The sequence below is a fragment of the Mauremys reevesii genome, linkage group 6 (genome assembly GCF_016161935.1).
Source record: "Mauremys reevesii isolate NIE-2019 linkage group 6, ASM1616193v1, whole genome shotgun sequence".
Taxonomy (NCBI): domain Eukaryota; kingdom Metazoa; phylum Chordata; order Testudines; family Geoemydidae; genus Mauremys; species Mauremys reevesii.
Window position 1 is genome coordinate 104461213 of NC_052628.1, and position 15947 is coordinate 104477159.

The following is a 15947-nucleotide window of genomic DNA, read 5'->3' on the forward strand; positions in this document are numbered from 1 at the left end:
TCTGTGGGTTCTTGATTTAAGACTCTGGGACTTGGTTTGCAGAAGTACTAAGCACTCACGACTGCAACTGAAGTCAAAGAAACTGTTGTTTGAACATAAGAAGTTCTAAATAATATGAAGTATTCTGAAGCATCAGGTCACAGGTGTCTCAAAGTGGGCACCCAAAATTAGTAGATACTTATTAACTTCAATCATTTTGTGCCTCATCCCCCATCTGTAACATGGGGATTATTTTACCCCCTCACCTCACAGAGGTTTTGGGAAGAAAGTAATGTTTGTGAAGCACTAGGATACTGTAGTGAGAAGTGCCATAGAAAAGCTTTTGAGGAAATCAATATTTCTGTCTACAGAGCGGGCTTTGAATAGTGTGTAGTAAATGAGGCCTAGGCCACACATTGAACAACGAGGAAAAAGCAGAATACCGAATAGCTGCTCATTAAGTGAGCACTGTCTATCCTGAGCACAGAGTGAGGCAGGGGTTCTGTGGAAAAAATAGTATGCGGATGTGGTCATGTAATTAAAGACTGTAGAATAATGAATAAGCACAAGGGAGCCATAACTAAGGATGCAAAATCAACCTAAATTATGATATTTCTTAACCTTTGAGTTTTTGACTTTGAAACCCTAATGTTTTTACATTTTTTTTGTGTATCATGCACACACCCACACATACGCCATTTAAAATATGAATGTGTACAAATACAAACCGAAATACTGACTAATTCAAAACAGTTTTGTAGTATTTTGCATCTCACCACTTGCTTTTAAAGAAAATGATGTATTTTTTGGCTTCTGGAATTCTTTTATCAGAGCTAACATTTCAAAAGCAGAAGTGTATTAAATTAGGAAACTGTCATCAACTTCAAGCATTTGAAGTTTACATATGTTTTCCCATCTTAATTTCCTGAAGTCCTATTTATCCAATTTCCATGGCACACACTTAATCAGAAATATGTATTCATCTGTGTCTTTTTTTTTTTTAAGTTTTCATGTAAATATGCTGAAATAAACAAAAACGTGTTTGTGCCAGTACCAAAGTGATTTGAGTGGTTTGGAATAATACATAAAAGGCATCACTTTGCTCTCTACTCATCACCTTCTTTAGGGTACTGTTTGACCTGAAAATTAAAATAACTAAAGCATATAATCTAAACTTCACACTGTATTTACTTGGACTAGTCTATCAATTTTAATTAGTCTTAAAGATACTATGTTGCTTTTTTCTTTCCTCCTACAATTGCCTCCAATTAGCAAATACAAATAAATCTGCTACCTACAAGCAGTATGTCTTCACGTAAACATATCTTTAGAAATCATTAATTATCTTTCTTTGATAAGGTATGTTTTCAGTAATTTTCAGGAAGTAAATTATAAGTACTTGACTAAGAATCTTAGTGTCCCAAATCAAACACACTGACAGCATTTTAGTATTGTAAGAACCTCTCTATATCCCAAACCTTCCAATCTGATGTATGTAAGCGTTGCATTTATTTTTAAGAGCCACCTCAATTATAACTTACAGTAGTCTAATAAATCATTAATTTTCAGACTGTGAAACAGGAATGGCAGATAGCCTGTATGCACATAAAGGTATCATTGCTTACAGAGGTAGAAATCATGTGTTTAAGTATTCACTGCTTTAGAGGATTTCATCAGTAAATATAACACCTGATCCCCCTTTATATCCACCACATTTACTAGCGTTGTGAACAACTCAGCAGTAATGCAAAGGGGTAATCAAATGGCTAATACAAACTTGTTTCCAGTTTTGCTTTGGTTGAGTTTGCGCCTATTAAGTTTCAATTTGAATTCTGGGTTCAAACAACCCAGACATCAAAGTGAAACTCCATCTAGAACTGATGAGTTTCACATTTTCCACATAAAACTTTAAATCAGCCCAAGTTTGAGCACATCTCAGCCTTAGTTCACTTAAATCTCACCCTAATTTCACTAAAAGATTTGCAAGCCTCTGAATTTTCCAGAAAATTCGGTATGAGTTTTTTGGTTTGTTATGAAACTAATGAAGCATGGCATAATTCAGACATACAGCCCTGCTCAGGATATCACATAAGCAGGCGTTTAAATGCTCTTGATTAGGAAGGGATTTAACCCCATGTTTAAATGTTTTTCTATGCACACAGGTCCTTACACATAATCACACACACTCTAAAGGCATTTATCATGTAATACAAATCAGATGCTTTACCACATGAGATAGCTGGAGGGAATTTCTGCCAGGCTAAGAGAAGAAGCCACCCAGAACAAGAAAATGCTTTCGGACAAAAGTGAGCCTAGGGAGGTAGAGCTGTGTGGAAAACAGACATGCTGTTTTATTTCTCAGTTAAATGGTTGCATTTAAATCATTTCTCTCATAAATATATAGAGGTGGCACATTGTCATGTGTAATAGCAATAGCCTGTGTAGCTGCATGTCCTGGTTTCACACTGTATTTCCTAAAGTGTTGTGTGGGAGTATAGTAGTGCCATGTTCTGTTTCAATAAAGTTCATTGCTGCATCTTTCACCTCCATGGTGGCTGCGTTTCAGTGATGAGTAGAGCTTGGCAAACTTTTTCAGACAAATAATTTATTTGCCAAATAATGGAGTTTTGGTTGACCTGAAACAATGTGTAAATTTGACACTAATTTGCCAAATAGTTTCAGCCAAAAGATTCACAAAGGGAGTCGGTAGTGTTCACAAACAGTTGAAGGAGATTGTGGTGACTCTCCCCTTCCCCGCCATCACCTTAAGCCTAATGTTTAGGGCACTCACCCAGGATGTGGGAGATGCAAGTTTAACTTTTCTCCCTGCCCCATGTAGATCAGGGATTTGAACTTGGATCTCCCACTTCACAAGAGCATGCCCTAAGCAATGGGGTAGTCTATGCCAGATCTCTGTCTCTCCTGTTGAAGCTAATCCACTTATATAAATAATTATGTTTTCATTGGAGTGGGGACTTGAACTTGGGCTTTCCCCTCACAGGTCTATACAGCCAGTTTCATACTTGCTCTCTCTCAGCCCAATGACTACTCAGATATGCTATACAAAGTGGAACAGCTTCAACAGGAGAAACTAAGAGCAGAATCTCTCCAGAATACCCCACGGTTCAGTGGTTAAGGCACTCTCTTAGTAGGTGGGAGAGCTGAGTTCAAATCTTTTCTACACATCTGGCAGAGGGGGGATTGAATCTGGATCTCCCACATCCTGGATGAATGCCCGAACCACTGGGCTAAAAGTATATAAGGGAAGTGGAACTTCACTGATGCATTTGGTTTTTGTTTTTGTTTTTTGTTTTGTTTTGTTTTAATGTTCATATTAGCTGATGGTGGAATGGGGAAAAGCCAGCTGAAACAAAAAAGTTGGCTTTCTTCCTGTGGTGAAGGGCAACTCGGCCATAGTGGACAGGTTTCTTTAGGTAACATGAGATTCCCCTTGAATCTGAGTATGACAGATGGGGTACCATCTGTAGAGAACTCTTAGTTGCTATAGATTAATATTATTGAAAATATGGAATTATTGAACAGAAGGAAATTAATCTTTTGACTCAGAGGTAAGTCAGGAAATTCAGAGGTATAAGAAAAGGTGATGGGGGAAGATAATATTGACCTGTTGAAAATTTCATGCACAATCCTGGGATAGTGGATTATTGGGAGGAGGAAGCCCAAATTCAAGTCCATGATCCAATGAAAATATAATTATTAATATAAGTGGAATAATTTCAACAGGAGACAGAAATCTGGCCCAGAATACTCCCATTGGTTAGGGCATGCTCTTGAAGGTGGGAGATCTAAGTTCTAGTATCAATAGTCAATAAAGTGGGTACATGATAATGATTCAATCCAGATGGGTGGGGGAGCTATTTTTTGCATGAAACTTACCTGATATACATAATTCAAAGGAACATTTGAAATTAATATGGGAAAGGACAGGAGTTGGTCAGCTACCTGCTCAGGAAAAAATAAGTGCATATAATAGGTTGATAAATGTGAAATAATGCACATTGGAAAATATAATCTCAACTATACATACAAACAATGGGATCTAAATTAGCTGTTACCACTCAAGAAAGAGATGTTGATGTCATCATGGATAGTTCTCTGAAAATATCTGTTTAGTGTGCAGTGGCAGTCAAAAAAGTGAACTACATTTTAGGAACCATTAGGAAAGGGATAAATAATAAGAGAGAAAATATCATAATGCCACCATATCAAACCATAGTATGCCCACTCCTTGACTACTGCATGCAGTTCTGGTTGCCCCATCTGAAAAAAGATAAGTTAGAATTGGAAAAAGTACAGAGAAGGGTGACAAAAATTATTAGGAAGATGGAACAGCTTCCATATCAGGGGAGATTAAAAAGACGGGGACTGTTCAGTTTGGAAAAGAGAAGAACGAGGGGAACTGACAGAGATCTATAAAATAATGAATGGTACGGTGAAAGTGAAGAAGGAAGTGTAGTTTTCCCCTTCATATAACACATAAACCAGGGGGTCACCCAATGAAATTAATAGGCAGCAGGGTTTTAAAAAAACCCAGGGAAGTACTTCTTCACATAATGCACAATCAACCTGTGGGAAATGTTGTGAAGGCCAAACGTATAAATGGATTCAAACAATAATTCAGTACGTTCATGGAGGATAGTTCCATCTGTGGCTATTAGCCAAAATGGTCAGGGTTACATCCCCATGCTCTGGATGTCCCCAAACCTCCAACTGTCAGAAGCCGGGCCTGGATGACAGGGTCACTCAGTAAATTGACCTGTTCTGTTTGCTCTGGCTGAAGCCCCTGGCACCGGCCACTGTCAGATGACAAGATACTGGGCTAAGTGGACTGTTGATCTGATCCAGTATTGTTTGATAGACCCAAACAATAATAAAAGCACTGACCAAGATATTCAACCTGTGCAAAAATTGGAGTTTCTTTGTGAAATACTAGGGTGTCTCTGCCTTTGTGTCATTAGAGTATCTATGCCTTGGACTCCCTCAGTAATATATAATACAAGGTTGCACATGCACATTTCAAAGACCCACAGACAGGGGCGGCTCTAGGCCCCAGCACGCCAAGCACGTGCTTGGGGTGGCAAGCCACTGGGGGCGCTCTGCCGGTCGCCGTGAGGGTGGCAGGCAGGTTGCCTTCGGCGGCATGCCTGCGGAGGGTCCGCTGGTCCCGCGGCTTCGGCGGACCTCCTGCAGGTGCGCCTGCGGAGGGTCCGCTGGTCCCGCGGCTTCGGAGGACCTCCCGTAGGCAAGCCGCCAAAGGCAACCTGCCTGCCGTGCTTGGGGCGGCAAAATGCCTAGAGCTGCCCCTGCCCACAGAACACTTCTCTCCAGGATTTAAATGCGAAAGCTCACTGACGCTAGGGTCCAGAATTCTGAGGTTCTACACTGTCGAGTCATCAAAGGCTATCTCCTGAAATGTGAGCGTTTATTTGATGTCAAGGGTTCAGGTCCTAACTAGGTGAGGCATGGGAGTTCAAGACCTAAGTATGTTTTTTTTTTAGTACTGTTTACCTTTAATTTAATTTTGATCTGATCTCAGCATTCTAAGAAACTAGATTTCTTTTAAGTCATTTGGATCTGAGAGTGTTTTGGGAATGATTCACTGCAATCCATTCTTAGTGGCCAGGAAAACAAACTCTTGCCAGCTGATGAAAAACAGACGTGGGGGAATGAAATGTGTAATGATACCCTTAGTGGCTAGAATCAGACCCCAAAAATAACAACAACAAATTGTATGATTAAAAAAGAACTCAAATAAAATCTGAAAACTAGTCTACAAACTGACTGAAAACTGGCTTTCTAGAAAGGTAATTTAGTGGTTAGAGAAGGGAATTGGGGTCAAGATGTTTTAATTCTATTCCTGCCTCTGCCAAAGGTCTGTTTGTATTGGGACCTTTGGAAAGTAACTTAAATCAAAATTTCAGGGTTCTTTAAGCTATGTATCTACATACAAACTTCTGCACTGAAATGACTTCTTTTGCAGAGATGCCAGACATCAGTGGGTGCTATGGTCTTTAAGCACTGGTGGAAAATCAGGCTACTAATAGAGATGCATTGCATAGAATCACAATGCAATAGCCATACTAGATTAGACCAATGATCCATTTGGTATGGTATCCTTTCTCCAACAGTATCTAGTTACTTCAGAGGAGTTGTCTGTGATGGACAATTATGGAATAACTTTCCAACAGGATACAGTTCTTGCTAACTCGGTTAGTGGTTGGCTTATTTTCCTGAGGCATGAACATGTTATGATTTTATCTTGTATTGAATACATCTATGTATCTATGTATTTTATCTTATGTTTTTATCTTATCTAATGTAACTGGGGATGTTGTCATTATCCAAATGCAAAGGGTTAACTTATTATGATTTTAGAGGTATGAATGATTCCCGTGATATTCCCAATACTTAAACTATGGAAACCCAGAGTCAGCAACACCTCTAAAAATGAAATTAACTTTTAAACCGGGTCCACTTGAACTATCTAGCCCTGCTAAGTTCTTGAATTCAGTGTTGTCTTGTACTAGTGAATTCAACAAGCTGATAAAGCATTATGTAAAAGAATGTTTCCTGAATATGCATTTAAGAACCTAATTTGGGCACCAACATTTGAAAAATTTGGTCTCATCCTTACTATATCTCTGTTTCCCAACTGTAGATAGGCAAAAATCTTAACATGAAACTTACTGTTCCATACACACATCAAAATTGTATTCTCTAACCACTTCTCAGCAAAGATTCCGTAGCAAATTTTAAGGTGAGGTCTGATATTAGTGTAAGCAGAGTCAGGATGAGCTCTACCCTGACATCTGGTGGTGAATTGTGGCAAGTTGTGGAAAAGAACTTCAGGGGCTGATCTTGTTTCCACCCCGCCTAGCATGAGCCCAAATGATCACTTTGGGGGCTCGTCTGGGATCCCTGGGCCAGTACCCCTTGCAAGCATTACATTGGGAAACAATTGTGTTTATATTTTGAGGAAATTACTGTTTGTATAGTGGCTAATATGTCACGCTTGTTGGGCCTTGGCTCTGCAGCCTCTAGCTCAGGGGCCACAGCCTCAGCTGATGATTGGGCAAAAGCACTGGGGCAAATATTGGAAAAAGTTGTGCTGTCCCATGCTACATCAAACTCTTGTCATAAGTTAAGGTTATTTGCTGGGGAAAAGGAGTTTGAACCTTGGTTGGAGCATACCACTGAAATGCTGCAGGAGTGGGCCGTACCTGATGCAGAAAAGCAAAGAAGTCTAATAGAGAGCCTTAGCGGCCCAGCATTAGATGTGATTCGCACCCTGAAGCTCACTGACCCTGGGGACAGTGTGAAGGACTGCCTAGAGGCCCTTGATCATACCTTTGGGAGCGTAGAGGTCCCTGAAGACAGTTACTAAAAAGGAGACATCTGAGCTACCGATTGGGGCACTGAAGTACATGGGCACAACCCCCTTGGTAGTGCCTGCAAGGATGGAGCAAGAAGTGCTTGTCATGAGTACCAGGCTGAAAGGCAGTAAAGGGGCATTAGCAATGGTAGAGCAGCTGGTTGAAGGAGAGCTCCCGGAAGGAGTGCTGGTCCCCAGTGGAGTCATAACCCTACCTGCTGAAGCCCAGGAAAAGGTGACTATACTAATTGCTAATGAAACAAGTCGAGATGTTGTTGTGAAGCAAGGACAAAAGATAGCAGACCTCTTTGAGCCTGAATCAATTGTAAAACCCCAGTGTGAGACTCAAGTTTTGACAATAGACCCAGCAAAGCTTGACTTTGGAGATTCACCATTGTCCGAGGAGTGGAAAGATCGCCTGAGGAGGAAACTTTGTGAAAGATCCAAGGTGTTCTCATTGCATGAGTGGGATGTGGGATGTGCAAAAGGAGTAGGGCACAACATTAGACTACATGACTCTTGACCTTTCAGGGAGAGATCTAGGAGGATTATGGTTTGAAGCTTTCAATTGACAAATGCCAGTTCTGCAGAACCTCAGTGAAGTATGTGGGTCACATCATGTCCCAAGAGGGTGTGAGTACTGATCCCGATAAAATAGAAGCACTCACTACATGGCCATGTCCAAGTAACTACAGAGAACTCAAGACCTTTCTTGGGTTTAGTGGTTACTACTGCAGATTTGTGAAAAACTATACTACAAATGTAAAACCTCTGAATGATCTTACCAGGGGATATCAGTCCAGCAAGAACAAATCTAAGACCAAGAATAAAGGGAGGTCCCCAAAGCCTCCTGTGCATAGACACTATGGCCCCTTTGAACCATTTGTGCCACGGTGGGATGAGAGATGTGAAAGGGCTTTTCGAGAAATCATTACTTGCCTAACTCATGCTCCGGTCCTAGTCTTTGCTGACCCAAGCAAGCCATTTATCCTGCATACTGATGCCAGTTTGGAGGGTCTGGGAGCAGTCCTGTACCAGGAAGTGGAAGGCAAACGTAAACCTGTAGCCTTTGCCAGCCGAGGACTGTCTGATAGTGAACACGCTATCCCACCCGGAAGGTGGAGTTCTTGGCCTTGAAATGGGCCATCACTGAGAAGTTTCGAGACTACTTGTATGTTGCTCAGTTCCAGGTGTAGACAGACAACAACCCACTGACTTATGAGTTAACAAGTGCTAAGTTGGATGCTACTGGACAAAGATGGGTGACCTCTTTGGCTAGTTATGACTTCAGCATACAATACCGATCAGGGAGAAGCAATGTAGATGCAGATGCATTGTCCAGGCATCCGCAGGCACCAGAAGTTGCTGTGATACCCACGGATGGAGTGAGAGCTATTTGGAGTGTGAGTCGCCGAGAGCCAGAGGCCCATGAGAGCTTTCATGGATGTGTTGCAGAAGCTTTGGGCCTGCCCCCTGAATGCGTGCCTTCTGCTTCAGTGAACTATATTGCACTGGACCAATCTCCCTTGCCCATGCTCACTGCGGCTGACTGGCAGGAAGCCCAGCTGCAAGATATTGACATTTGTGATACTCTACTTGCCCAAAGGGAGGGGCGAAGCCCAGCTGCTGTTGTCCCACATAAACCAGAGAGTAAACTACTACTAAGAGAATGGACCAAACTGAAACTGATTCAGGGAGTTCTATACCGAGTGACCACAGACCCTCTACAAAAGCAATGAGCTCAACTAGTGCTACTGAAAGCATAGAGAGCCCTGTCCATGAGGGCCCTGCATGATGACTTTGTACATTTAGGGATGGAGAGGACCCTGGAACTTATTCATAGTAGGTTCTATTGGCCCTGGATGGCTGAACATGTTTGCAAGAAATGTGAGACCTGCACTCGATGTGTTCAAAGAAAAACTCTGTCCATGAGAGCTGCATATCTGAAAAACATCAACAGCAACAAACCTTTGGTGCTGGTATGCATTGATTTCTTGTCTTTAGAAGTAGACAAGAGGAATGTTGGGAACATTCTAGTAGTGACTGACCATTTTACACGGTATGCGCAGGCGTATTCCACACATGATCAGAGGGCCACCACTGTCGCTTGAGTACTGTGGGAAATATAGTTCTCAGTTTATGGATTCCCAACCCAGATACACTCAGATTAGGGGTGGGACTTTGAGTCACCTTCTGAAGGAGGTGCTGAGGATAGCGGGAATTAAAAAGTCTAGAACAACACCTTATCACCCGCAAGGTGATCCTCAGCCAGAGAGGTTCAACCAAACCCTATTAGATATGTTGGGGACTTTGCGACCAGAGCAGAAGGCAACTTGGAGCCAACATGTCGCATTTCTGGTGCATACTTACAACGCCACAAGGAATGATGCTACAGGAGTCACCCCATATCTCCTGATGTTTGGGCGAGAACCAAGATTACCCTTAGACCGGTGCTTTGGTGTATCAGAGGATGGAGATAGCTATGAAACTCGTTAGCAATATGTATCCTAACTAAGAGAAAAGCTGCAGGATGCTTATCACTTAGCTACATCTGCGGCTTGGAAGAACACAGTCCGCAACAAACATCAATATGATGCTAGGGTACGTTTGCAAGAGCTCCAGCCAGGGGACAGAGTCCTGCTGCAAAATTTGGGTATTGCTGGCAAACACAAGATATCTGACAGATAGAGGGCCAATACCTTACTTGGCTATGGAAAAGCTAGGAGACCTGCCGGTCTACAAGATCAAACCTGAAGAGGGTCCAGGGCAGATAAAGACAGTGCATAGAAACCTTTTGCTCCCGGTGGGGGAATTGGTAGGCACCCCTTATGAGATGGGCCACAACAGGGCAACCAGGCAGAACAAAGGTGCTAGACCAAAGCCACTCTCCAACATGGACAGCCAGCCTCCTACAGCTAACCTACCCCTATGCAGCACATCCAAGAGTGAGTCTGAGGAGGAAGACACAACCAAGGGGTATCCTGGAATGGAGACAAGATTTCAGTCTTGATCAGCTGAACCAAAAGAGAGCGCCCCTTCTTCCACCCTAAACCCCATGGCAGAATTATTTAGGCCCAATTCTGACACCCCTGTGCTGCTGGTGGGACCCCCATGTGATGACACACACAGGCTATTGGACAGTGGAAACATACAGGTGGAGGATATCCTGGGCACCTTGGACCCTCCACTGTTAGAACTAGAAATGCAGAGGCCTATGCCAGTTACCGAGGGGCCCTCAAAGGAAACCTCTCCATCCGTCGCTCAAGAGGATGTCCCCCCTACCACAGCAACAGAGATTCTCAATAGATCACAGCAACAGAGATTCTCAATAGATGAGATAGGATAAAAAGACCAGTAAAACGGCTAACTTATGATGCACCTGGGGTGACTAGTGCCAATACATTTAGCACACAGGCTTGTGGCAGCTAAAGTGGGCTATCTGAGGCCCTTTGGGGGTAACCAGTGAGTTGGTATAATAGGGAGCATGATTTGTCGAGACAACAAATTCTCGGCTGTGGGGAGGGTGTAAGCGGAGTCAGGATGAGCTCTACCCTGACATCTGGTGGTGAATTGTGGTGAGTTGTGGAAAAGAACTTCAGGGGCTGATCTTGTTTGCATTGGCACCCCCACCCCGCCTAGCATGAGCCCAAATGGTCACTTTCACTTCTGTGGGATCCCCAGTTTCTCTGTTATTGGGGCAGGAAGAATAAAATGTTGTTACCCTGATTATGTGAATCAAGGACAATGAAAGTGTTTTATGACAGAGGTATCAGAGTGAATACCCACTTCTTCATCTGAAGAAGACTGAAGAAGATCTGAAGAAGTGGGTATTCACCCACGAAAGCTCATGCTGAAGAACGTCTGTTAGTCTATAAGGTGCCACAGGATTCTTTGTTGCTTTATGACAGAGGGACTCACTATCAACTAAGTACCACTTGCTAGACAAGGGGCATGGGTTCCAAAACCCAGTGAATTGAGAGTGGCTGGGGACAGGTATTTGTACCTGATGGTATGAGCCCCTTTTGACGGCTTGAAATAACAATTGCACCTTCTCCTCTCTCTACTGTGGAATATCAGAGCTAATTTTAATTCCAGTAGGAGTCTAGTTACAGGCAGCTGAGCTGAATTCACTTTGGGCCAATGGTGCACCAGCACTGAGGCTCCCCTACTACAAGCTGAAATCACTAAATAGCTAAAATTACTGAGTGCTGAAATCACTGAGTGCTGTGGGGGAGCCTGAAGATATGTTGCTGAGCAGCTGGCAGAGCAGTTTGTGGGACGACTGGAGCGGAGCAGCTGGTGGAGCAGAGCGGCTGGTGGAGTGGAGCGGAGCTGTTTGCAGAACGGCTGGAGCAGCTCACGGGATGGCTGGAGGAGTGGAGCGGCTGGTGGAGTGGCTTGCAGTGAAGGCTTCAGCAGAAGCCCATGGAGAGGCGGGGCAGTCGGCCTCGAACCACATAAGGTGCCCCTTAACACCACTGCCCACCCACCCCGGGGCTGGGATGTAAAACTCTGCAGATAAACTTTTTGAGCTCTGGGGCCGCACTGACCAGGGACAGAGACTTTTGGATTGTTGGACTTTTGGGTGATTTTTGGGTTGCTGGACTCAAGAGACTTTTGGGGTGTTGGACTTTTGGGACTTTGGGTGATTTTTTGGGTTGGTGGACTTGAGACCCTGAGGGGAAAAGGACACTGCCAAACTTACTTGTGGGGGGTGGGTCTTTTGCTCATGGTTTGTGTTATGAATCCTGTTTGTGGTGTTTCCCCCAACATAATGCCACGTTGTTTCCCTCCTTTATTAAAAGGATTGTGCTACACTCAGACTCTGTGCTTGCGAGAGGGGAAATATTGCCTCTTAGAGGTGCCTGGGTGGTGGTATGTAATTGTCCCAGGTCACTGGGTCAGGGCTCGAGCCAGTTTTGCATTGTGTTAATGAAACGGAACCCCTGGATACTGAACCCGGCCCTTGTTGCTGCCAACTCAGACGGGCAGAAGGGTTAGATTAATAAGTTATTAAAAAAAACAAAAAACATTCTACTGTATATTTAGTAATATTTTATAGGGTACTATCATTAATATAATTAAAATTAATCTACTGGTCATACAGCATTTTGTGATACGTTGCCATTACTTTTTTACTGGTGTCCGTTCACTAACTTGATAACTAGCAAAGTACAGTATTTCTCAATGAGTGTCTGAGTCATTGGTGTTAATTATCTGGATTTTATTATATTATTACAGTCCTCTGCCACTTTCCCCAAAATAAGGTGGGAATATTTTCTAAGAATCTTTTGCTAATTTTTATTACAACTCTTATGGGACCTCCTGTCTCGGTATTAAGTGGAGAAATCCTACACACACCATATACAATACTCTGCCTTTTGATAAGAGTACTATTCATCTTCCCCAAATTAGGGCTTGTCTACATGATGAATTAGTTAAATTGAACTAAGTCCACTCTACTTCTGAATGAGAGCATCCACACACTGAGTTAAGGTGCTTTAACAAATGCAGTTCAAATTCACACTTCTAGTTAATTTGGCTTAATTTTTGAGTGTCTCCGTATAGACAAGCCCTATAAGGATGGGGATTCCTTAATTATGAAATTCTGGTGAGTTAAGACTGCAAAATAACTTGTTTCAGTTAGTTACCTACCTCCATACTCATATGGCACACTAGGATACTATGCGTCTTCCAATCACTGACACCCACCCTATAGATAGGTGTGGGGTTTTGTTTGTTTGTTTGTTTGTTGTTGTTTCTTTTGGGGTTTGGTGGGTATTGTTTGTTTTTTGTATTTTTTTGCTGGGGGAAGAAAACTCACACTTAATCATTGCCAATGAAGAGTGTAGCCTGACTTCTCATTACGTTACTATTTGTTTTTTTATTAAAGGTAAACAGAATTGTTGACAACACAAATTATTTTCTTTCATGAGCAGTAAGAGCCTGATTATTTGAGGTGTCCTCTAGTGCACTCAGTTCCCTCTGAAGTCCAGCACTTTGCAGGAGCAAACCCTAACATGAAGGGTGTCAGATACATAAGATTAAAGAACACAGCCATGTTAAGGCATCATACGTTGTCATGTATATGTATGCATTTATTTGTATTGCTAGAGACTCCAATCAAATGGCTAGATATGGCTTGCACCTACCCAGATGCAACCCCTAGAAGGTTTTGTGACTCAGACACACACCTCTGGATGCAATTGTCTCCCCTTGCTCTGGACTGGTAGTAATTTGCTGCTGTTCAATGTGATGCTTTTCTCAGGGCAGCCTGGAACCATAAACCACTGTTACCCTTCTCTCTTAGCAAGAGAGAGCTTTGCTAGAGATTAGACTGTGTGCCAGCTCCCTGCCATACTGATCTGTCTGCTTCACTAGCCAACTCTTTGAAATTCTGCTACTCTTTACCTTGCCTTGCTGGCAACAGTCTGTGTATCCCAGATCCCTAGAGACATCTCTCTGTAATATCCAGTCCCTCTCACTGGACACTCTCAGAAATTATTAAATTTGCTGCCTCCAAAGAGACCGTATAAACATCAGTCAGTTGCTTTAACTAAAGACTCACACTTAATTCAACATAACAGCACTGAGATGGTTTATAGTAGACCTTAAAATAAGTTTCATAGATTCATAGACTTAAGGTCAGAAAGGGACCATTATGGTCATCTAGTCTGACCTCCTGCATAATGCAGGCCACAGACTCTCACCCACCCACTCCTGTAACAAACCCCTAACCTATGTCTGAGTTATTAAAGTCCTCAAATCGTGGTTTAAAGACCTCAAGGTGCAGAGAATCCTCCAGCAAGTGACCCATTTATTAACAAAGAACAGAAATGTAAGTGATACTAAGCTGTCAAGGTTGATTCCCCACTCTGGCACTTTGAGTTCAGAAAGAGGGGGCCCACAAGGATTCTAAAAATTAATACTGGCCACTCCAGGCTGGTATTAAACTCCCAAGGTTACAGCTTTTCTCTGACCTTGAATGGGTAGATGCTGCCACCCTGCAAGTGCATAAAAAACCCTGTGAGACTCCAAGAAGGTGCACTTGGGAATTCCCTCTTGTGGGATACCATCAAGCCCTTTCACTCCGCCTCCAGGAAAAAGCTCAGAAAGAAAACAAAGGAAATCAGCTGTTGCCACCAGCTAATTAAACAACATGTGCACAAACCTCTTAGGACACTAATCCTGCTCTTAAAAAAGGTAAATGTTATTAAAAACAAAAAGAAAGAAAATACATCTGGAACTTAGGCTATTGCTAGATTTAAAAAGCGCAAATATAATAATTAAGCATCAAGAATGGTTTTCTTGAGGACCAGCTTAATGGTTACCAGGGAGAGAACAGCTGAGGCTCTCCTGGAGCCTCAGCTCACGCGCTGAGGCTCTGGGTGAGAGGCTGACCTGATGGTTACAAGCAAAACAAAAGCATTTGGGGATTAGCACAGAGGAGTCCACAAGCCATAAAGAAATAAAAGAGGTAAACCTAATCACATGTTCCTAGATATTTCCTGATCTACTTACATATATGGGGTTTCAAAGTGAGTAGTTCTAGGTATGATCTGGTGATTTTCATACCTGGTTTACAGCTTTTTACAGCATAACTCCAGCCCTGTTCTACTCTGTCCCCTCTCTCTGGAGAACAACAGACAGACAGACAAAGGGAAAGGTTTTCCCCAATTTTAAAAAGTTCTAGCCCTCCCATTGGCACTTCTGGTCAGGTGCCCGCTCCCTTCCATTGACTTTTGGGCATTTTTTTAACTCTTTACAAATAAAGCAAGTAGAGAATAGCTACTAACAGTGACTTTGTAGCTGGCTGGGTGTCCATAAAAGGAAGCTACCCCCACTCTCGTTCATTTATAACATAAGCAGAGATAAGAAAATGGTTACAAACAAAACAAGCAAACTTTCTAGTGACTAAAACTGAATTTTAGTAGATTACAATCTCTAAGTTGTGTTCTCTCTTACATCAAGTTACCAGCATTTCTGGTCCTCCTAGTCAGGGCATTCAAATTGCACAGAATTAGAAGGTGCTGTCCCCATTGTTCCCTAAGTGATGGATAACTAGAATGTGGTTTTGTGCTCCCCTTGTATTTCCCAAGTCCATTTTCTTAGCCTCAAGAGCCGGGAAGACTTCTTGGGGGTGCAGACTCTTTCCCCTGGTGAGCTCACTAAGCTATTTGCTCCCTGCTTGTTAGCTTTATTGCTTTGTTTGACTTATTTGTCCTCTGCCTGTAATCAAGCAAGACAGGGAAATCCACGTTACTTTGTCTTGGGCAGGCTTGATTTACGTACTGACCCTAAAACCTTTTTAAGAACATATTTCCAGCAGACACACACAATTCTTTATATACAACGTTTACATACATCACACAATGATATTCCTGACCAGAGTGTCACCAGAGTACATCTGATACCCCAAGATGCCTTTTGGATACATATTATGATAACCATGTGTTGGGAGGTGGTGAGTGTGCCAGGCCTCATATTATTTACAGTATAGTGTGCTCCCTGCTAGTGGGCACTGAGAGGCTCTTAATGTCACATTCACAACACCGACTGAATTGGCTGGCATGTT